The 24823-nt window shown below is 36.8% G+C and overlaps 2 protein-coding genes across 6 annotated transcripts in view; both read left to right on the top strand.

Annotated features, from left to right (window-relative positions):
• tns1b (tensin 1b) overlaps positions 1–24823 on the top strand; it is a 793111-nt gene that overhangs the window by 415677 nt on the left and 352611 nt on the right. Inside the window, exon 1 of one of the 5 annotated variants that reach the window (XM_051930513.1) lies at positions 6598–6709. The exons of the other annotated variants lie outside the window; for them this stretch is intronic. The gene's annotated coding sequence lies outside the window, so the exon portion shown is untranslated. Of the gene's footprint in view, positions 1–6597; positions 6710–24823 lie in introns of those variants that run through there. 5 annotated transcript variants of the gene reach the window in all.
• zgc:92380 (uncharacterized protein LOC445086 homolog) overlaps positions 1–24823 on the top strand; it is a 1014629-nt gene that overhangs the window by 852900 nt on the left and 136906 nt on the right. The window lies entirely within an intron of this gene.

Here is a 24823-nt window from a genome sequence, read left to right as displayed (position 1 = left end):
TTAAGTGACTTTGCTGTGCCAGACGAGCTGGTCGGAGTATTTCAGAAACTGCTGATCTACTGGAATTTTCATGCACAACCATCTGTAGAGTTTACAGAGAATGGTCCGAAAAAGGGAAATTATCCAGTGCGTGTCGGTTCTCTTGGCGAAAATGCCTTGATGATGCCAGAGTTCAGAAAAGAATGGCCAGAATGGTCAGTGCTGATACAAGCAAGGTATGCAGAAGAGCATCTCTGAACACTCAAGTCGAACCTTGAAGCAGATGATCTACAGCAGCAGGAGACTGCACCAGTTACCACTCCTGTCAGCTAAGAGCAGGAAAGTGATGCTACAATTCACATGGGCTCACCAAAACTGGAAATAGAAGATTTGAAAAATGTTGCCTGGTCTGATGAGTCTCGATTTAGCAGCGACATTTCAACAGTTCAGGCGGGTGGTGGTGGTGTAATGGTCAGGGGGATATTTTCTAGGCACACATTGAGCATCATTTAAATGCCCCAGGCTGAGTGTTGTTGCTGACCGTGTCCATCAATTTATGACCCCAGTGTAGCCATCTTCTGATGGCTACTTTCAGCAGGATAATGCCCCATGTCTCAAAGCTCAAATAATCTAAAACTGGTTTCTTGAACATGGCAATGAGTTCATTGTACTCAAATGGCCTCCTTGGTCACCAGATCTCAATCCAATAGAGCACCTTTTGGATGTGAGAGAACTGGAGAGTTTCATCATAGATGTTCAGCCAACAAATCTGCAGTAACTTCGTGATGCTATCATATCAATATAGACTAAAATCCCTGAGGAATTTTTAAAGCACCTTCTTGAATCTATACCATGAAGAATTATGGCAGTTCTGAAGGCAAAAGGGGGTCCAACTCTGTACTAGCCTAATAAAGTGGCCAGTGAGTGTGTATGTGTGTGTGTCTATATACAGTACATCATGTTTCAGAACATAAAACCATATGGTCCTGGTCCTCCTCACATGACAGATTTTAAGTTGCATTTTTTTTTAAATTTAACAAAAAAGCCAATGTGCAGAAAAAGTGACTGTATCCCATTATTTGGTAGCTTTTGGAAACACCTTTGGAGCAGTAACTTAATGTCAGGTGATCAGTCTCTTACATTGCTTTGGAGGAATTAAGACCCACTCCACCTTATAACATTAGGTCAGCTCATTTATATTTGGTGTGCATGTTTACATATGGATCTCGAGGTTTATTTCAGTGGCGCTGAGATCTTGCTATTCCAGTGCTTCTCCCTTTTTTCATCCATTCCACTGTAGATTTGCTGCTATGCATTTTGTCATTGTGCTATTAAAATGATCCAATTTCTGCTACGTTTTTGCTCTCAAACAGGTGGCCTCCAATTTTCCTCTAAAGAGATATGAAGAGGAGTTCATGTTGGACTCAATAAATGTGAGAAATTGTCAGGTCTTTTTGCTGATAGACAACACTAACATCACCGATCTGTCGCCATTTTTGATGTTTGATGTCAGGTTCTTGGGGAGTTGCTTTATAAGTCAGAAGGTTGCCAGTTAAATCCCCATTACAGATTTATCCTGAATAAGTCACCTGACCTGCCTGTGCACTAGTTACAAAAGTTAACATTGCTCAGTATGTCTAAGCACCTTGAAATGGTATTCACTTTAGAGATGTGCTGTCTTAAATAAGTGTTTGGTTGTGTGAAGTAAACATGGAACATTTTTATGTTATAAGGTCAAAACAAGGGAATGAACAGTGATTTAGCTCTTGTGGAATGAACGAAAGAATTACAAAAATTGATATCACTCTGTAGTCATAGTATTTGCTGTAAGGATACCTATACAAATTACTGAATATTTTCATAAATCTATCAACATTGAATAATGAAGACAAATGGAAGCTTGTGTGTGTGTGTGTGATTATTCTACCCAGCCACAGAGCATTGTTGAAGCAAGGCTGGAATGAATATGTGGCTTGATATGCAGCTGAACAAAATTTTTCCCTGAATATTTTGTATATAAAACCATATGTTCTAAAAAGCAGAGGCAATAATTTAAAAACTGAACATCCATTTTGGTTTTAATTTTATGAAGTGGCAAAGAATACGTAGTGCAGTTGGTTTCAAAGGGCCAGTTGCTTATTTTATTTTAAAACGCAAATGCTTTGAAATTTTGAAGTGAGATTGAGTAAATGTTACGTTGGCATTAGTATGGATTGTTACTTAGGGTTTGTGTGTTTTCTTTCTTCGGGGTTCTCAAGCGGGGTGCGACAAAGAGGAAGGCTGCATCACAATTCTCCAAAACTGAGTGAGGTGCCTTGTCCAACTTTGTTGTGAGGCAATTGGTGTCCTGCAGTGTGCATTCATTTGTAGGTCATTTATTAGCTAGTACTTCTTTTCTATGATATAAGAAGATTCAAGCATCACATGCTCAATTGTCACCTGTGAATGAGTCACAGAAATGTGTGTTCTTGCATGTTCCTTGCTGCAGGCAGAACGTTCATTTTCATTATAAAGCCATAACATTCTGTTTTTGTAAATTTCAAATACAGATAGATAGATAGATAGATAGATAGATAGATAGATGAAAGACACTATATAATCAATAGATAGATAGATAGATACCTTATTAATCCCAAGGGAAAATTCAAATGCACTGTTGAAATTGTCATTTTTGACATCAGTCAGCACAATGACCACTTGTCCACGAACCTCCAAGCTTTTCTTGTCCATGCAGAGTTCTTCATACTAAATGCTGACTATAAAACACACAGACAGAAAAAAAAACACAGGTGAAGAGTGTGCAGTACTGTCAACTTGAGGAGCGTGCACACTTCATGTCCATTGAAGTATGCTGGAATCTTCAGCCTGTGTGCTATGCATCATCCCATGTAAAACTTAAGGGGATCCCACCAAGATTACACAAAACCTGTAGTGAAGTTAATGAGTGTGTGCGTTGACAGGTTCGGACCTGCCTGCTGATACAAAATGTAAGATTAGAGACACTAGCTGCAGTTGAAGCATGCAAAATAATCACCACGTTGAGTTGCCTGTGGTCAGTTCATAAAGGCTTATTCATCTCATGCATTTTCTTAAGAGAGTAAGAGCAATGCAGCCATTTTAAAACATCTTTGTAGTCATCATAAAGTCAAACCAATTTTATCCACAAAATCTCACAGGGGCCTTTGTACCATGGACAATGTGCATGGATTTTCTAGGGCTAAGCTTTCACAAGAGATTTCAAAGTCAAGCCCTTCACATCTGTGACAAACCATTACTTCTGCCAATTTGCAGTCTACATTGTGTAACGGTTACATATTTTTTGAATGTCAGGACTTTTAATCTTTTCAAGATCTTCCATTATTAGTTTTTTTATTTCAAAAATGTTTTAAAAGTCTGGCTTAATCGAGAGTGCCAAAACATGTGTTTCCCTCTTTAACCTTTGTTCAACTCTGATGTACAGTATGTAAATTATTAAATGTGCAGCTATTTTAACACTATTCTTTTAAAGAAAAGATAAAATTAATTTTCTGAACCAAATTAATATTTTCACAAAGCAGCTAAATATAAAGTAACAGTCAACATGGGGGGAAAAAAATTGTGCATGGGCATTGCACCTTTTCATAAAATTGGCTTATTATGTTACACACCAAACCCTTTTCCTTGATAGCCAACACAAACACTGTTCAGTGCTGACACCATGAGTGGGACTGGATACAGATGTGCTGTTAAAGAGCATTGCAGGAAATAGTGAGTCATTCCCCAACAGGAATGATGAGATTTTGCCTTATAAATCACAAGAGGGGAAGAATTAAAGAATCAGCATGTAATCTTTGTTTACACTCAAAAACAGATGGCCACCCGAGGTAACTCCTAATGGCGATACTGCCTTAAGTCTGCACAAATAAAAATGGACACAGGGTTAGCAGACAAGGCTTCTGGCCTGCATAAACTAATTTGGGAGTCAATTAGTCAAGTTAAGCAAGGTTTATATAGCATCTTTCATAATAAGCACCTTTTAAACAAAAATTGGAATATAATACAAAACCACTACAAAATTAAGACGTTTGACTTTTTATCTAATGCCTTTAACAGACAGTGTTACTCCTTGATGCCCTGCATATTAAGCTATAACACATCATAAGGGTCCTATGCATTTGTTTTTTAAAATTTTGAGCAAATGCATTCTGTCTTTATTTTCATGCAGTGAATAGCATAGTGGATATTATTTGATATCTAGTTTATTTAGTTACAGTACAATTAATAAATGTGTGCATCTTTACATTTACAAAGTAACATTATTAATCCAGTATGTAATCTCTATTGTATACTTGTCTTTATAGTATATGTTACTATGTCAGAATGTGCCTTAAAATAAAGTTGATAAAGTGCATGTGCAAGTACTGCAGTAGAATATTTTAAAGGGTAATACCCATAATTAAGAACAAGATCGCGAATACAAGTGGCTGAAATGAGTTTCCTCCGCAGGGTGTCTGGGCTCTCCCTTAAAGATAGGGTGAGAAGCTCAGTCATCCGGGAGGGGCTCAGAGTAGAGCCGCTGCTCCTCCGCATCGAGAGAAGTCAGATGAGGTGGCTCGGGCATCTAATCAAGATGCCTCCTGGACGCCTCCCTGGTGAGGTGTTCCGGGCATGTCCAACCAGGAGGAGGCCCCGGGGAAGACCCAGGACACGCTGGAGGGACTATGTCTCCCGGCTGGCCTGGGAACGCCTCAGGATTCTCCCAGAAGAGCTAGAAGAAGTGGCTGGGGAGAGGGAAGTCCGGGTATCTCTGATCAAGCTGCTGCCCCCGTGAGTAGTGTATCTTGAAAGGAATAGTAGCATAGGGTTAGATAAAGGATGAGGATAAGGTGGAGTGTGTAGTGTTCTGTGAATCTCCTTATCCAATAGATGAGTGCATGGAGATCCATTATGCTATGTGTGACTACCTGCAAAGACCTCAGTGGGTTTTCCTGGCCGTATGACTGCTGGGGCACAAGGGGCCAATAGATTACTTTTATGACAACAGCTCCAGAAGTTTTAGAAGAGTCCTAGGCAGTCATCCTGTATGGAATCCTGGAAAGGGCATTTCTGATGGAATGGTAAGCACATGTAAAGTCAGGAAGAGAACTGACGGGAACAATTTAAATGACGGGGGAAAGAGAAGCTGGGGAAGGAGGCAGGATAGTGTCTAACCTGGTAGACAGGATACAGAAGATGTAGAAGATGGCCCTCATGCCATCTAATTATATTTATTTTTGTGAGCAACCTTTTTACATTAGTATTTTGGGACATCTCAGGATTACCACCTTCTGACCATAATATAATGTTATTAAATTTCTCTCTTGGGACAAATAACGTACAGTCTATATATTAATGTCTTATTAAAAAATAATGTTGTGCTAAGTACATATGACAATAAACTTGACTTGAGAAATGGAGCATTCAGCAGTGGGTTCCATTCCTGTGTGTGTTAACTTAGACCATAGATATTATGTAATCTTCAAGAACAACCAGTTTTCACACTAGACATTTATAAGATAAGGGCGTCCATGCAGTTTAGGTGAATTAGTGATGTGTGTGTGTGTGTGTGTGTGTGTGTTTATGCTGTGAAGATTGGCGTCACCTCCAGGATTTGTTCCTGCTTTGCACTCTATGCTAGCTGGGAAAGACTCCAATCCCCCCATGCCCCAAGTCTGGATTAAGTGGGTTAGAAAATGACGTGACATAACATTGAAAACATAAAATTATCTATTCATTTTTTTAAGTATAAATTAAAAAGCTAGAACTTCTGAGCAAATACATTTTTTGCCATATTTTATTTTATTTGAATAGAATTTAGATGTGAACATTTTTATATACAGATCTCGGATAACTTCAGGGATGAGTATATTCCTTTCACTCAAGCTTTCACAGTTTAAGGCAGCTGAGTAATGTAAATACATTTTTAATATCCATTCATCAACTCTCCAGATCCTGCTTCTCCTTTTCATAGTCAACTAAGTCAACATCTTTCACAGCAGAAGTGTATGGTACAGTGGCACACTCGCTCAAATGATGACAGTTTATATTTGCTAGTCAACTTAAAAGTGGAGTACCTGGAGAAAATCCTACAAGGACACCATGAACAGTACATGACCACTCTAGGATGTTAATGCAGGCTCCTGGAGCTTTGTGGCAGCAGCAGTACTAACCAATGGGCCATCATACAGCCTTTAATAAACTGTTAATTAAACATTAGTAATAGTAACAGAGTATTGCAGTTAAATTGGAAGAACCAAACTACTCTTTTTAAGTCACTGCCTCTGTTGTCATTATGGATAACTCATTGTTGTGAATTGTTTCTGGAAACCTTGGCTGCTGTTAGAACCTTGTTATTGTTTTATTGTGTAAAAGAAAGTTGGCTGTCAGTGATTTCATGTCAGATGTTATTTCAGTGCTACAGAAACCTTGCTATTCTTTGAAAAGAACAGGCAAGGTAAACGAGATGTAATCTATGTTTTTTAAGGGTAGGGTGTGCGTCTGTTATAGTTGGATGAAGTTATGGGCTGAAAGTGCATTAATGAGAACTAGAACTGAATGCTTGGAAGGAAGTGTGTGTTCCCAGATCCCTCACAAGCTTGTTTCCTCTCGGCAAGACCGGGAGCTGTAGAGAAATAGCTTGTCTCCTTTTTTTAAAATCAGGGACTGAAGGTTAGAGCTTTATTTCTACAGTCCGCTGGTGGTGAGGTCGTGGGTGAGTTGCACATATAATCGCAAACTAAAAACATACCAGCCTCTTGAGAATTTACTTGGTAGTTATTAGCATGCTGAGAGTAATCTGAGGCAATTCTTTCTTATTGCATGACTGAATGTGTATACAGTGATTTTGTAATAAACCTAACAATATGCTTTGGATGTGTTATTGTAGGTAATAGAAAAAGAAGAAATTAAGAAGTGATAAGTATTGGAATTTTTCTATGGTAGAAATCTTCTTAATAGGCAAAAAAAGGACCTTATTTATGAATGTTGATATTAAATGTCACTGTGATAGGACAAAATCATTGTTTCTATAATTTGGGCTGTAGTCCCTCACAGGTTTGCTTTTGCATGTAAAATTGATAAGCTGTAAAGCATTGTATTTTAGTTGTTTGCATATGCATTAAAAGTTGGAAACATGAAACATCTGTAAGATTCATCTGTTTTCTTTGAATTGTTTTCCTCCAAGCTTAACATTTTAGCAGCCATTGTCAGAATTTCTGTCTGGTAGTATGACTGTTGTTGTTGTAATTTATTAGGTTTGGATATTCCAGCTTGCTAAATCTTTTTTTTATCTGCTTGGCTTTATTTCAGATATACAGTACATGAACTTTTTAACAAATTGATAAGGAAAGTAAAATTTATTACTGATCGTTCAACCTCCTACAACAAATGTGCAGGAAATCTCACAACATAACATTTTCAGACCCAGCTAATCAAATTCAGGGTTACAGGGGTCTGGAGTCTATCCAAGAAAAACTGTGTGGAAAAAGCCTCAGATAGAGCTGCAGCCCCTTCTTTGGACAAACTTGTGCATTGTATGCAACGAGAAAGGAGCATTCGGAATTGCCAGTTAGCCCATCTTACTCATCCTGAGAGATGTGTGTGAATTAGAGTACCCATGTGGGTCCCTCACAGAAAATGACCAGGAATGAGACTCAAACCTAGGATAGTGGATCAGTGAGGCAACCATGCTGACAACTGTGCTACTGTGCCACCCTCGTCTGACCATGTTAAATAAAAGATAACTGTGTTGTTCAGACTGCTGTCTCATCGATGCCTAGTTCCTTCCTTGTGCCAGAAGCCGCCAGGATAAGCTCTGGTTCTTAAAATATTGCTTTTGCGCTGCATAAAGGAATGCATGTAGTTTTGCACCAAAATATATTTTTTATTTAAAAAGCAATTAAAAATTCACAGTAACCAAGTGCATAGCTTTAATTGCAAATCTATAAATAATAATAATAATTCTTTTCATTTATATAGCACTTTTTTCACTACTCAAAGCGCTCAGCAATTGCAGGTTAAGGGCCTTGCTCAAGGGCCCAACAGAGCAGAGTCCCTATTGGCATTTATGGGATTTGAACCGGCAACCTTCCGATTGCCAGTGCAGAGCCCTAGCCTCAGAGCCACGACCAATGAACTTAGGTTCAATAAGACTCAACCTTACAAGACCTGTTAATTCAGTCAATGTTTATTTTGCACTAGCTGTGTAAGCCCATGCTGTAAAAAGCATGGGGTCCTAGAAACTATTAAAATTGTCAGAAAAAAAATTGAAATGTAGAGATGTCTGGTAATTGAAAGGAACTGCTCTGGACATCTCTCTCCTAGGAGGTTTCGTGTTGCTGACATGCTCGCATTGTTTGTGCATTAGTGGCTAAGCGAATGTCTTTCTTTGGATGTATCCTTTTGCTGGCGTGCTCGCCTCGCTTGTGTATTAACGGTGGAAGGAAAAGTAAAAAGAATACTGTTCTGCCGATGTGTTCACCTTGCTTCTGTATTAGCCGCTACGCGAGTGACTCTTTCTTCAGAGGTTTCGCTTTGCTGACGTGCTTGCATATCCTTTAGAGGTGGAGCCCTTACCTTGACTCCACCTTTCACTTCCGGGCCAGGCAGACACACACACACTTCCACACGTAGATGTTTATACTGTATATATAAAATAAATAAATAAATAAAAGCTAGCACCCTTCACTGAGCAAATTCAAAGTAAAATGCAGCTCAAGGTCATTCACCAGGGTGATAAACTTTATGGTTACAAACTGAATAAGTAAACTTTGGCCAGTAGTAGAGTAACAGTATGCACTAACAATACAGCAACATCAAAATGAGTAGAGAAGGTACAAAAAGTCTGAATAATACAAATAAATAAGTTAATATTCAGGAGAGAAAATGCTATTTAAACATGATGTTAGAGTTTCCTAAGTAGACCTGAAAATAGTGTTCCTGATATGAGGAGAAGCAAAGATATAAAAAGCCTTCACTAAACTTTCCTTTGCATATCTTTAGTACTAGGGTGCTGTACCGTGTTAGCCATTATGAATGTAGAGAAAAGCCAAGCAAAATGACACCTTTTATTGGCTAACTAGAAAGATTACAATATGCAAGCTTTCGAGGCAACTCAGGCCCCTTCTTCAGATTACATCTTGCCTGAAGAAGGGGCCTGAGTTGCCTCGAAAGCTTGCATATTGTAATCTTTCTAGTTAGCCAATAAAAGGTGTCATTTTGCTTGGCTTTTCTCTCTTTGCATATCTTTGAATAGTGAAAACCACGGGTGTCAGATAGGTTAGTAAAAACAAAAAATAATGGCACAGTAGTGATGTCAACATTATCATTAATTTGTCAACAGTGAAATTGGAAGAAGAATGTGATATCATTTAACAAAAAAAAGTGTATTTCAGATAGTTAAGGGGTAACTAGCCGTAACTGCATGTCCTGTTGTCTGTGGCAAGAAAGCTGTAATGTCTGATGGGTGCACAGTGCCTGTGGCTGTAAGTGCAAAAGCAGGGTGGGAAAATGGAATACAGTAGTACAGTAACTTACATGCTGACATGGTTCTATTTATACATGTAACTTGTATGCTTAATTTCTTGTTGTGTATATGTACTTGCATGCTTATGTAACTCCTTGTTGAATAACATATTTAAGCAGAAAATGCCTCCTTATCCACAGTATTTTGATAAATACTCTGTCTTTATTATGAATTAGTTTTCGTTGCATTTCATTATCAAAAACTGTCACTCTGGCTTTTGTTGTCAAGGTTACTCTAGATCAGTGTTTCCCAACCTCGGTCCTGGGGAACCCCTGTGGCTGCAGGTTTTGTTCCAACCAGATTCCTAATCAGTGACACCACCTGATAGCACTGATCTCATTTAATTAGCTGGTATTTTTTTTCTTTTATTCGACATTCAGAAAAGCATAGCAGCATGATTTTTACATTTATAAGACATTTAGAAATATTTCTGCTTTTGCTGTAGATTTAAATGTTCAACTCTCTTTTGTTGATTTCATTATACTTTACTCTTTCTCTGTGCAGTTTTTTCCCCCTTCGTTGTATCTTAATAATGACAATTTAAAATGAGCAGATCAGACACCCAGGCAAGCAACACTGAATAATCAAAGGCTGCAACTACTTTAGAGTCAGACACACTAATTAGTAAATAATGGATTAATTAAACAATTAGAACACCTTGAAAAGTAGAATGAAAATCAAGATGAAAATACTGTTAAAAAGAAAAAAAATACATTAATCCTATAAAACTGGTTCATACATTTTAATATATATATATATATTTTTTTTAGCAAACTTAGTTTTCTAATTTCTGTATTGTCCCCTAAACACAGAACTTGGGAAATATCAGTTCACTTAATTAGCCCAGGAGTTCAATTAAAAACAGAGGCCGGTTGGAACAAAAACCTGCAGCCACAGGGGTTCCCCAGGACCGAGTTTGGGAAACTCTGCTCTAGATCAAGTGACATATGTTTATACATGTGTAAAAAGTGGCAAAGATAATTAAAGTTTGCATGCTGAAATGTAGTACAAAAATGGATGCAGTAATAGGGGTATAAACACACACATGCATCAGCCTTAAATTCTGCATTCTGTAAGCGGGTTGTCCAAATTGGAGGTTCTGGTGTGTGCTTATTACTATCTAAATTTTCACAGAATTTATTTTAGCATTTTGTGCACTGCATTAATTTTGGGATGTTGTGTACCTTTGTTATATGCTGCATGGCAATTTCTGTGCAAGATTCAAATTTGTGAAATCTAAAGTGCATTCCTGAGACTATGTTGATATAAGGATATTTTACTGTACTTACAATTGTTGAGCAGTTGGATTCTGAATGTTGAAATTTGTTAATCAGTTAGTAATCCTGTCAACTTTATTGCTTAATAAGGTAACACACATGCACATCAACACCACCCCATGTTGTCTTATTACTCATCTCAGTTGACTGCTAGCATGATTTACAGTACTTGCTTTTAGTACAAGAAAAATTTATGAACTCGTTTCTAATAAGTATCTAGTTTCAATAAAGAGACCGCAGGTGATCTTCAAATAATATGCATCCAAATTGTTAGGGCGTAATGCTGTTTGAGCAACTGATGTTATAGAATCCCACCTACTGCATGTTCCATCAATGCCTTGCAGCTGATCTACAGCATACTGAACAGCAAGCAATGCTTTTAATTTTGTGAATTAAAAAAACATAAATTTGTGAAGAAAATGTGATATGACCTCCATGCTGGGCAGTAAATCTGATAGTGTCAACTGTTAAGTTGATCTGATAGGGTCAAGTTTTTGTTGTTTATTTACCTGCAACCAATCAGCTCTAAAATTAGCCTCTGACATCATCAAGATTTATGCTGTAAAACAGAATATTTTCACATTTTGATGGTGGATTTAAAAAAAATCTGTTTGCCTGATTGGTGTTCATATTCAAGTTTGAATAATTTTGCTTTTTGTGAATAAGAAATGAAGGTTATTTTTTATTCAAATGGGGAGTTTTACATGGTTTCTGTGCACCTCCTGATTTATGTCAAAAGCTGGGATTGGTTGAAGTTTAGTGAATCTTCTAAAACAACAACACTGACATATTCCACAAATCACGTAAACCCATACTTATCAGATGACCTATTAGTGCCATCAAGTAAATTGCATTTGCCTTTGGTGTCTTCTGTTTTAAAATGATTTTAAAACCTCTTTGCCATAGCAGGTGGTTGGAATCCGAAGACCTAGGGGGGTTGCACAATTTTTTTTTTTTTTGTTTGTTTTTTTTTTTAAACTAGCAGGTGTTTTACAGAATAAATTGACAATTGTGCTCCTATTAAGAAGCAGCCAGGTGTCATGCTAGGTGACAGTTTTTCCAAAAATATGTATCAGTGTTTGAGCAGCCAGTGTGAGATTAAAGGCATTAATAATGTTACATTTGAATTGATGAGCATAGTTATTTTGATGTAAAAATGTGTCTGAAGAAATGACAGTGTTAATTAAGGTCCCAAAAATGGGAAGTAACTGAAAAATGATATATTAGGTACAATAGAGAAATTGCTACAAAAATGACACCACTAACAAACCTTTGTGTATAAATATCATTTCTGTACCCTGTCCCAGTTCTTGTTTGCTAATTACTAGAATGAAAAAGGTATTTGTGCCAGGAAAATGAGTTGGTGACCAGGTATCTCTCCACAGGAAGTTATCTAAATAAAAGCAAAGAATTTCAAGAATACATTTATGAGCTAATGCTGTTCATTGTAAAATTTCATAATTGCACTTTAATGGGGGAACAGCACAGTGGCATGTTGAGTAAACAGCCTAGGGTGCTGTCATCATAGCATTTGTATGTACAGTGCCTCTAAAAATTATTCACCCTCTTGGACATTTTCACATTTTATTATTATGTACTGTAGCATTGAATTATAGTGGATTTAATTTGTCTTTAGTGACACTGATCATCGTAAAACACAATTATTGGTTGAATAAATATGCACCCCCTACTAGTCTGTATTTAGGAGGTGCAACTTTGGTAGCCATTCCTGCCTTGAGTCTGTCTGCATAAGCCTGTATCTTTTTCCATATCTGGACAATGCACTTTTCACCATTCTTTGCAAAGCTGTTCAGGCTCTGTCAGATTGTTTGGGGACTGTCAGTGAATGGCCTTTTTCAATTCCAGCCACAAATTTGATTGGATTAAGATCTGGGCCGGGCCACTTCAGGGCATTAACAGGTTTTTAAGCTGCTGTGTATCTTTGGCTTTATGCAACCAAAAAAAAAAAAAACGTACTGCTTGAAGTGAGAAGTTTTAGAAATAACAAGGCAGTTGAAACAAAGCAGTGTCTGAAGTAGTACTAAAAAATTTAAAAGCTTTAAACATCTCCCAGTAAATCACAGGTAGTCCCAGCTAAGAATGCATAAACAGTGGACTGATGGCTTTGGCAGAACAATTCTTCAAAATAATAAAGACGTATAAAAGAAATCTGCTCAGACTGCTGATCATTTTGAAATACTGTAGTAAAAAGTAAAAGAAACAAACCAATAGAAATGTTATGCATGTTAACAATTAGCTCCAATGAGCGATGCTATCAGCACTGATTACAGTCAGACAGATGAAAAACAGACATTTTAATCAGGAACAGACAAAATAGCCACAAATTATATTCCCATTAAGAAATGTCCATTTCCAATCTGTTCAGACAGAACTGCTGCAAAAAAACTGATGACTCCGGAATTTAATGTAGATGGAGAAATAATGAAGCAGTGCTTGTCTAAAAATTGAGAGGATACATAAACATAATAACAGCCTTTTCTAAAAATGCTCTTGAGAACTTCTGAAATGCACAGCAAAAATAAGTGAATGAACTGTACCATATGTTAACAGCTTAAAAATATTAACAATGTTGAATTGATCATAAATAGTGTTTTGCATGTGCAACAAGTAAATGTATGCAAAATGACTTGAGTATATTAACATCATTTTGAATGCCAAATATTCTGAATAGGTATTTTATTTATTTTTAATTTTTCTCACGTTTCAAAAGCAAGATTATTCAGGAAGAGGCATTAGTGATGAGGAATATTTTGCACTATTTTAAACTTCAAAGAGCAAATACTGCAACTGTAAAAGCAGTATCTTGTACATTTTCAGTTTGTAGCATATCCTGTCTGATGCTGTAAGGGAGAGGGGCATAATGTATTTTGGTAGCAGAAGGTCCAGATAAAGAATATACCCAGAATGGAATGCTGTTCCACCAGAAAACAGTTATGTACAGTAGGCACTTTTTGAGGGCACTTTTACGTTGTTAGAAATTGTGAGAAAACTAGTACCTACCACACGCCGAACCACCTAGATTGGGACCTGACAGAAGCAGGTGACACCTCAGCACCGCACTAGATGAGTGTGAGCTTTTTTTTTTTATATATATACAATGGCTGGGATGCCAGTCCTGCCACCAACCCCCAAGTTTTCCATGTAAGTTGGGGACTTGCATGCAGGGCTGGATACAGATTAACGTCTTACCCAGGACAAAGCAATTGCAGGTTAAGGGCCTTGCTCAAAGCCTCAACGGAATAGAGTCACTTCTGGTGTTTACAGGATTCAAACTGAACTGGCAACCTTCTGATTATCGGCGTAGATCCCTAGCCTCAGAGCCGTCATTCTGCCTTTAGTAACTAGTGAAACCCAAAAAAGTACATGGAGTGGACAAAATAGTGGAAACATGTACTAATATCATTGGCCTAATAAGTACCCTTTACCTTCAGAACAGCTTCAGTCCTTCAGTCCTCCTTCAAATGCTACCCCAAACTGTGTGTCGTGGGATGTTGCAGTATCTTTTCAAAAAGAAAATCCTCCAGCACTTTGAGAGATAAGGAGATGAAAGTCTAATTGATACTCTGTGCTGTAGTGCATTGCATACAGGTTCCGTGATATTTAGATTTGGAAGGGCCATGGAGTTTATCCTGGTGTTCATGAAATCCCCTTTGAATTAGTTTAGCCATGTGTATGAAGAAATTAATATCTTGGAATAGGAGTACATCATGAGAGAATAGTGTTTGAACCATAGAGTGCTCCTTGTTTTGTAACATGGGCTCATATTCCTTGTCATTATATGACCTTGCAGACATCAGACTTAATGGTCACCATAGGATGGCTGCCCATATCAATCACAGGTCTCCCAAAAATTAAAAAAAAAACAAAAAAAAAAATGACTACAGACATTGTAGCTTGATGGCACCTTTTGCTTTGTCCAAATGTAGACGTATCGGGATGTAGGAAGTATGGTTAAAGCTGACCCATCAGACTGTATCACTTTATTTCACAGCTCAGGGGTTGTGGTTTTGTACAAGTTACATATCTTTGTTTTCTAATTTTGTATAAAATCTGTTTCTAAATGGCAGTCGTTACTTAAATTTCAGCTTTGTGAAGGTCACAACATATAGTGGCAGAGAAGCTGATTCAGTTTTGTGGTCATTTTTGAGGCTGTACTGTGGCATTTAACAGCTATCCATGTTGGTAAGCTTCCAATTGTGACCACAATTTTTCATTGCTAATGAAGATTGTGCATACCTGGCACATGTTGTCATTGTTTATGAGGCTGTTCATTTTGTAGTTTTTGTGACCAAGGCACCAACTATTTGGCCCCTTTGGAGCTCTGATAGTTGCCTCATGTTGCTTTGAAAATTCACATATCAAAATGCCAATTGTCAGACCTTTTTTATACTTGACACTTACAGCTACATGGCAATCAACGTAACTCATGTTTGTGCTCATATTCTAAAGTGCTATAATCTATGTAATCAGGTTCAAACGATAATCTTAATCTTAGTGTCTTTCAGTAGTCTGACATTCAACGAAACTGACGAAGATTGACAGCTCAGATTATTGTATTGTGTACAGTTCAAATTTTGGCAGTAGGCTTATTGTGGTTGACGAGGCCTTTGTGTCTCTCTTTCATAATGGATTGTCAGAAGAATTAAATGATAAACTAGGTTGTCAGATTGGGAAATTACCTTGACGGTTTAATTAAAATGGCAGATCTATTAGATAATACTGTAGGTTAACAGTGTGACACATTAAATGCCAAATTAGGAGACTGATTGTTTTTTGATCTCTGTTTGAAACATCACCATTGGCATGCAGCCAAGAGGACCCAATACAAGTTAGACACACCCAGATTCCTATTAAAACCAGACAGAAGCTTTTTCCAATGCCTTTGTTGGGAAAATGTCAGAACAGAATGCCTAGAGTTTGAGTTGAATTTCAGTTCCTACAAAATGAATTTTCGGCACATTTAATTAGAGGTTGTATTATAACGTACAGGAACAGTCCATATAATTAATCAAACAGATTTCATTGATTACAGAACAGCAGAAAATTACATGAATGTTTCTTTTGCAATAGGTTTCAGCTGTGTTTATGGAAAACATTTAATTTTATTTGATTGATTTCCCCAAAACACTTGTTGATTTTAGGGGTTCCATGGTTACCAAACCTAATGTCATTCATTTTGTAATTAGGAAAAAATGTTCTTTTAAGGATCACTTACATGAAAGAATATATATTAATTGTCAATATATTAATGTGCTACTTCTTACCAATTGATGCTGAAACTGAAAATAGGGAAATGTACAGAAAACCTCAAAAATAGCATTTTATTTGGTATGGAGTTATTTTTTTTTCCCAGAAGGAATGGATCACTGACCGGGCTCTAAATAAGATCATTTAAAAAAACATTCATCCTTTTATTACTTTTTATTAAGGAAAAGTCAGTAATTTGAACATACTCAACAAAAAAAAAACTATCAATACATTCCTGATAGTAAAAAGTGAAAAGCTGTATTTAGTACTAAAACCAGAAACATTAATATTTGACATTATTCTATGGTTTAGTCTGCACACTTTAATTTTCTTTAAGAAAACCTCTTGTTGTAAATATAAAAGTATATATTGATTAAATTTTGCTCTTTCCCTAGAGTCAGTTCTAACTAAGAGCACAGTAATTATGATAAAGTGAACTTTTGTTAATTTCTCTATTGTTACTTTTGTTAAAGAAAATCTCTCAAAGTAGAGTAAGCTGGAAAAGGAATCAACATTCATAATCCCATTACAGCAGAAGAGGCACAAAGGTTTAAAGGCTTTCTAAATTATTATCGAAGAGACAGCAAACATTTTAGCACAATCACTGATTTTACTACTGGTCTGTTAAATAAATGTCACAGTTTTTGAACTGGACAAATAGAGCTTAAGAAACATTTTGAGGTTAAAAGAAAATTAGGTTTATTTCTGCTTGTTTGCTAAATAGTCTTGAATTGTCCTTTCTCTTTAAAGTTGAGATGTATGCATTTTATGTCACAGAATTCAGTTCAGTCACTCATGCTTCTTCTTGTTTGATATTTTTAGTGACTTTCGCTCATAAAGATGACTTTAGAATGAATGAAAAGAGAATTAATGCAACTTTCAGTTAAGCAAAATCCATGAAAAATTAACTGGTTGGAGGACACAGTATATATTGTATTATTTGTACTGATAATAAAAACACTGCTTCCTTAAACAGACTCTTCTAATCTCCCTGTCTACTTTTCCTGGTGAGGGTCGAAGTGTTAAATGAACTCTTATGGTTCATAATACATTTTCTGTGTCGGCCTTATAGAGTCCAAGAATTTTCTGAATATAAAACTTCTTGTTTTTTTTTTTATTCTGTTCAGTGTTGGTTTAGACATGTGCAGAGGAGAGATGCTGGGTATATTGGGAAAATGATGCTAAGGATAGAGCTGCCAGGCGATAGGAAATGAGGAAAGCCTAAGAGAAGGTTTATGGATGTGGTGAGAAAGGACATGCAGGTGATGAGTGTAACAGAACAAGATGCAAGAGGACAGGAAGATGCAGAAAAAGATGATCCGTTGTGGCAACCCCTAACGGGGGCAGCCGAAAGGAGAAGAGATGTCTAATCATGTTTCACCAGGATTACTGCATCTTTTGGTCCTGTCTTTTTAATAATTGTATTAGTGATTTAGCACTTTGTTTCTCTGTTGAGTTTTTTTTTTACTACATTGAAGGTTGCTCTTCTGAAACTTGTTTCCTGGTGTTAGTGAAGAAAGATATGATTTAAATGAACAAATGCCCCAGTTACATGAGTTATCTGTGAAATCATTTTGCATTGTGGTACTCTGGTTACGGAAGACATTCTGTTAGTCATGTTGGCATTAATATTAGTTTTTCTTCAGGCCATTATTGTGGAATGAGTCAAACTTGGTGGGTAAGCCAGGATTTAAACTGGTAGCCGTGCTGTCTTCTCTTAGTCAGTGACAATCATTTTGGAACACTATGGCCTAGGGCAAACATTTTGATAAATGACCGAAAAATCTTTTACCTGGTATTTCCTTGTTTAAACAAGTTTATTGTGATAGAATTCCAGTGTTACTGTATTAGCCAAATATGTCTGGGAGTTTGTGAAATGAAACGCTTGTATACAGAAGGCAAATGTAGAAAATTTGCCATTTATCATGTTTGACAAAGACTATGACAATCCACAAATAATACTTGTTTTCATGCAACATCGAAAAAGCTGGTCCTGCCATTTATAGGGTTTTGCTCATTATTTATACCTTTGTCACTCATCATTTGAAACAGGCCTCTTTTAATACAAGAATAACTCAGACTGAAGAAGGCCTTGAGTAATGCGTGGGCAACTTCTCCAGTACACTGACTCATGCAAAAACTTTCTTTTAATTTAACAGAGCTTATTTAAGTTATGGAGATAGATGTGTCCTGTAGGGGCTTATATCTGTATCTTCATAATATCATATTGCAGAGCACAACAGGCACCCTGCACTTTCTCCTACTCTTATATAAAGAGCAGCAGCCTGCTAGGCATAGGGCACATCTAACAGCAGATAAATGATTTACTGATTGGCAGTTTTTCAGCATGGGTAGTGCTATTTTTGAACTCGGTACATAATAAGTATTTAACTTGTAGAATTGCAGTATGTATTGTAATCAAAGTGGTAAAATAACCCACTATCTGGTAGAAATTTATTGGATAATACGCAAATACGTTTTAAAATGAACAGTACAGCATGTAGCAATTAATTCACTAAAAATATCCGTATACACACATGTATCTGTAGGATTATGGGTGGTGGAGCATTAGGAAGAGGCAGGAACCTTTTGTGCTATATTTTAAAGAATAAAAAGAAACATTTTTGTGTATTATGTATTAGAATACTTTAATGAGAATGTAATATTTTAATAATAAACAGTGTGGTGATTCACTTCTATTAAGGATTGCTATTGTTTTTTTTTAAATCAAGGACTCAATCATAGGCTTGTGAAGGACTGCTTAGGGTGCTATAGCACTCCTGCTTTTAACATTACTTGCCATTTTGTATTTTCTAAACAGTTAAAGGGTTAACTTCTAGCATCTAAAGAACACTGACCTCACAAAGTATTAGAGATTTACTGATCACAGATAATTGATGTACATTTTAACCATTACATTTTGAAGCAAACACTCTAAACTATATGCTAGATAGGGCCATGTTGTCAAATGGGGGAGCTGCATATAATTAAAAATGTAACCAGCAGACTTAGGAAATAGCATCTTTTCACACCTCCCCCCCTTATAAATGCATCCAGAGTGCCTAAAGAAGATCTGAATTCAAAATTTAGCAATCAAAGGCAAGAAATGCTCTGTTTTCCATTACCCCTCTCTGTTTTGATATAGCTAGTTCAAGGTGAACACATCTGCAAAGAGACTTTTATATCCCACCTTATGACACAGCCATGCCAAAAGAATATCTCATTGTGGCAACTTTAAATTGAGAGTATATGGGTTTATGGACAAGGCAAAGAAAGATCTGTTTGATAAAGTGAATCCGCATTTACACTGTTCTTGTTGTCACATAATGTTTTTAAATGTTGTGGGTGCTGCTATAGTCATTTAGGACTTAATAAAAATAGGAAGACAATTAAAATGAGGTTGTAGTTATGACATCTCCGGTTACATTTGTGTAGACATAACCATGGGTGCTTTTGGGTATCTGAGTGGGTGTTTCATGCCCAGACATGGTGCTATCCAGATCAGTGCCAAGAAACATTTGCATCCACTTCCAGTGCTGGGAGGAGGAATGTCTGGAATGAAGATTACAAATCGGTATCAATGTTTATTGTTTTTTTCTCTGCCATTTTATTCAACATACAATGGTTGCCTTTTTGATGAAATACTTTTGCATCGCATTTTAATGACAAGCAATATGCAACACAGAAAGGCAAGCCTTCAGGAAAAATAATAATGCTCTCAAATTCAACCCCTTCCATAAATTAAACCCTTTTTTTCTTTTCTTTTCAAAGGAACAACTTGTGCCCTGATTTTGTGAACACATATTTTGTTCATTTGTGCAGGGAAGTTTATAAGTTTCTTTGGCTGGTTTTGACAGCTGAATAATGACATGATGATATTTTCTCATAAAGGAAGGGTCTCTATTTCAATATATTACATCTAAATTGATTCTAGTCATGGTCATGTTTTATTTATTTTATCTTATAAAATTACTGCTGAAAACCACACTGTTCGTTTTTAACATGAGGTCACTTGAATACTTTGGCAAAGTTGAACTTAACCAACAGCCAGGAGCTGTTTTGTGTAAATTCATGTTGGCATCCCACACTACTTTCACATTGGAATGTCAAGAAACTAACTTGCTGAATTTTTTGTTGAAAGAAAAGCAAAGACAATACACATATGATGAACATTTGTAGAAGGAAGACATACAAAATACACCTACAAAAGAAAAAGAGGTGAAAAATATATTTTAAAAATAAATGTAAAATTAGAGCCTCTTTTTTTCTGCTGGTGTACATCATTTGGATTGTACTGCATCTGTCTACAGAGAAGGAAGATGGTCATAACTGGTAGAATGAGAGAGAAAACTGAAATGGCTGCTTTTGTGAGTTAGAGGAGGATTAGATACCATCAGAGGTAGAAGCCTGTGACAAAGTGACCAAGAGAAGCTATCAGGTTTGTTTATTTCATTTAAGATTTCTTTTAACCTTTCTGTTCTCTCTTGTTAGAAGTGAATGACTACTGAACAATCCCGGGAAAACTACAGTATAAAGAAATAAACATTACCTGCCATTTATATGGCCATTTCCATTAATATTTTAGTATTTAATAATGTACAAACACAAAAAACATTAACTTGGAAATGCAAAATATATACTATAAAATACTATACTATGCTATACTGTTACTGTATTGAAATGGGGAAATAACAGATTATTCTTCTTATACTGAAAGATGTAGGAGACTCTAATAACTGGTGATCCTACCTATGACTATAATAATGCTGGCAGTTTTATGTAGTTTTCATTGTATATAAAGGATAAGCCTATGAGATATGCAGGTGGATAAGAATATGGTGTCCTGAATTATAGACTGTCTGTCAGGCAGACTGTAGTTTGTGAGACTCAAGGACTGTGTTTCTGATATAGATATGAGCGATACTGGAGCACCACAAGGAACAGGCCTGTCTCCTTTTCTTTTCACACCTCTGACTATAAATATAACACCAGGTCATGCCACCTGCAGAAATTCTCAGATGATTCTGCACTTATGGGGTGTATTGATAAGAGGGATGAGACAGAGTATAGGAGTCAGGTAGTTACGTTTGTTTCTTGGTGCAAAGAGAATTGTTTGCATCTTAACATCGGCCAAACCAAGGAACGGGTTATTGACTTTTGCCGTGCCAAAGAAGATTCTGTCTGGCCACTTTTCAAGAAGTGGAAGTAGAAATGGTCCACTCCTACAAGTACTTGATAGTCCACATTAATGGCAGGTTGAGCTGGTCTCTGAACACAGAGGAACTATGTAAGAAAGGGCAGAGCAATTTTTTTTTTTTCCTTAGGAGACTGCATTCCTTTAATGTGGGAAGTGACATCCTTTACATCTTCTATAACTCTGTGATTGCCAGTGTGATTTTTCTATGCTGTGGCATGCTGGGCTGGTAATATCACTTCAAGAGAGGCCCACCAAATCAACAAGCTAATTAAAATGCAGGTGCAGTTTTGGGGCACACTCCGGACCTACTGGAGGTAGTAGCAAAGGATAGAATTAAAATGAAACTGAGTGCCATTATGAACAAAGCTACACATCCTCTCTCTGGCACATTAACACTGAGTACTTTCAGCCAACAAATTATTCAGCAGAAGTGTGTTAGAATATACTACTGGAGCTCCTTTATACCAACAATGCACCTCCATAATGCCTTACTGTCACTGTGACAGCCAAGCTCAAGCTAGAAGTGTTTTTACATTGTCTTGCTTTATAGTCATTCTGGTGTGTTCAGATTATCTATCTCTCTGTCTCTCTCTCTCTCTCTATCATACAGTGACTTTCACATCTGTCTGTCTGTCTGTGTTAAATTCACATAGTTTTTTTTTTGTTACTGGCATAATGATGTACCCTAACTGCTTACCATATTTCTTATGCTGATACGGACAACTCGAGGCTTTTTTTTTTGTGCAGGGCTCCCCCTTACCTGAAAAAAAATATCACTGAATGAATTAAATAACTTATTTCTTTTAAACTTTGTAGTACATGCAGTTTATTCTATAGATATCTGTAGCTGTGCCTGTAATGACTAGAAACTGCATTTGGAACAATTTTATCTTTTTCAAGTTTTAATGTAACATGCCTTTACTTACTACCACAGCAAATACTGAAAATATGCCTCCTATATGGCTCTCTGTCCCCCACTGTAACTCACTTTGCCAAGCAAGCAAGCAAGCAGTAACCCATTTTAATTTGCATGCCATGCCAGCACAATCAGATCTCAACAAGACAAAAATAAGGGAATATAGTCTGTAACAGCCCTAAATAAAGACAGGATCTGCAAGACATCAAGAACTGCATCTATCTTGTACCCAGCAATAGACACTCTAAAAATGTAATGCTCTAGCCAAGGAACAGTAAACCTTTGTTTATAGTAATCAGCAACTTTGTTAGGTGCAAATAGGAAGTCTATGTACTATATAATAAAACACAGTGTGTGTCCAGTCCCTCAGAACAATATGATTGGTCAGCTTGGTTTTTGTGTGATTAGTCAATTTGGCTTTGTTGATGCGATCAAAAGAGGTAGTAGAAGGGTTAGAAAAGGCATAGGAGGCACAATGATAAAGTTGCCTTCAAAGATGGGAGGGATAAAACCAGACAGAAGGCAAGGAAGGTGCATCGAAAATAATGAGAGTCCGAAAAGCAAGCTTTATGGGATTGCACTCAGGAGAGGGAGTGTTAGACAAAAAAGGTTTAGGCACATGCAGATACCCAGAAAAGGTGCTGAATGGACACGTAGGGTACAGGATGCCAAACGTTTTTTAATTATTCTATTATCTGTCTTTGACAGGTAGCATGGCTAGTACTGTAATATAATCAGAAAGACAAGTTAAAGAATTAGGGCACCAGTCAGGGAAACCCTGTTTAATAGGCATGCCTATTAAATAATAAAAAACAAAACCAGATCAAATGGCAATGGGAACTTAGCAAGCCGATCATCTTTTCACATAGGTAACTACTGAAGAGAGCAATCTTCTAACAGTTGTGGGTTCCTAACTGAATGCCAACTTCCATTCCTGGTGTTACTGTTCTTATACAGAGGTCAAAGCGGAAGAGGCGGGAACTTCATGATGGCAGAGGGAGTGACATTATAATTCTTCTGCTGTCCATCATCTACTGTGATGGCAAAAGGGAAGAAGTTAGTGATTCATGATCCAGAATCAAAATTCATTTTATTCCAGTGCCCTGAAAGAGCACTCTAATTGTGCATGTCTGACAATACCCAGTTGCCCTTAGAATAGAAAAGCAGAACAGAAATGTTTTTTTTTTTTTTGTAATGGTTTTACTTATTAATACTGTTGATCCAGAAATGTGAACGGTCACTTTGCCTCAAATGAAACATTGAGTCCCTGTGAATTTGTTGAATGACTAGCCCTGGAATTTCCAGGATTGCATGTGTGAACGAGGTTATTATATTCTGTAGCTATTATAAAATAGCTGTTGGTTACAATAGCTTGTTCCATGCTATTCTACAGGCGTTAAGTGAATTTAAGATCTGATGGCATGAGAGGCCAATACATTTAGTAATCTTTACAGTCAAAACTCCAGTAGCATGTCTCTTTATTTTTATGGCATGGCTGATTATACTAATGAAAACACCACTCACAGATACAGTAGGTTCACTGTTGCCATGTAGAGGGATGTGCCACATTAACAATGAAGGTCAGATATCTAGCATTCAAATGTTACTGCGCTTTTATCAATGAATCATAAAAGACTATTGCATCAACAGTCTCACCCAGTACTGATGACATACAGCATGGTGGGTCAATGACCTAATGGCGTTTTTGTCAGATCTTCCCATTTGTATGAATAAGCAGGATATGTGATTCATTGGACAAGGCAATATTTTTACAGTTCTCCAGGGTCCAGAGTTTGTTTTCTTTATCCTATTCTGACAAGATGCAACATGATGAGTTGTACTTTCTAATGTATCTCTGTCAAAACTTTAATTGTTTGGCTATTTGGCTGTCTGCAAATTTTTTGTTACTGTCTCTTAGCAAATATTTTAGCCAGTCTTCCTGGAGCTGTGTGTTTCTTTTGGGTGGATATTTCTGGCATGTTGATCCATTGTTAATACATCCATTACATTATTATATATGAAAATCATAGTAGCACTTCTGTTCCCACTGTAGTCTTTATGTTCAGCATCTAAAACTATTTGTAATAATCGTAGCCACTGGAAACATTGTTCTTATCCATTCTTCAGTGGAACTGCATCCACACAATATCTATTTTTATTTTGTTACCCCTTTAAATAGCTTGCTCTGCACATATGATGCTAACACTGATTGACAGGTAATTTACAAGGGAATGGTGGGTACTGTATGTGCATTAAAATGGTCACAAAGTGTATATATTGTGCCCATACAAAACCGTAACTTTCTATAGTGTTTTAGATCAATAAAAGCTAAACACAAAGCCAAACACAAACACATCGATTCTATACACCTTAAACAGCCTTAATGCTGAGTGCTTCTATAGGCATCAAAACATTGCTCTACTTCTGTCCATACCATGTCACTCATAGCAGGTGCTAGTATTATAACAACTAACATGTCAAATAAATATTATTCAACCAAATGCCAATAACACCAAACACAATATAATTTACGTTGATTAGATTGAGTAGATATGCTACATAATTTATACAATAGTTGGTGTTGGTGACAACATTCATTACATGAGGAGCTGACAATTTGGAGGGAAAAAAATAGCAAACATGCT

Source organism: Erpetoichthys calabaricus, chromosome 8 (assembly GCF_900747795.2).
Source record: "Erpetoichthys calabaricus chromosome 8, fErpCal1.3, whole genome shotgun sequence".
NCBI lineage: Eukaryota > Metazoa > Chordata > Cladistia > Polypteriformes > Polypteridae > Erpetoichthys > Erpetoichthys calabaricus.
This window is presented reverse-complemented; position numbering and strand designations above follow the sequence as displayed.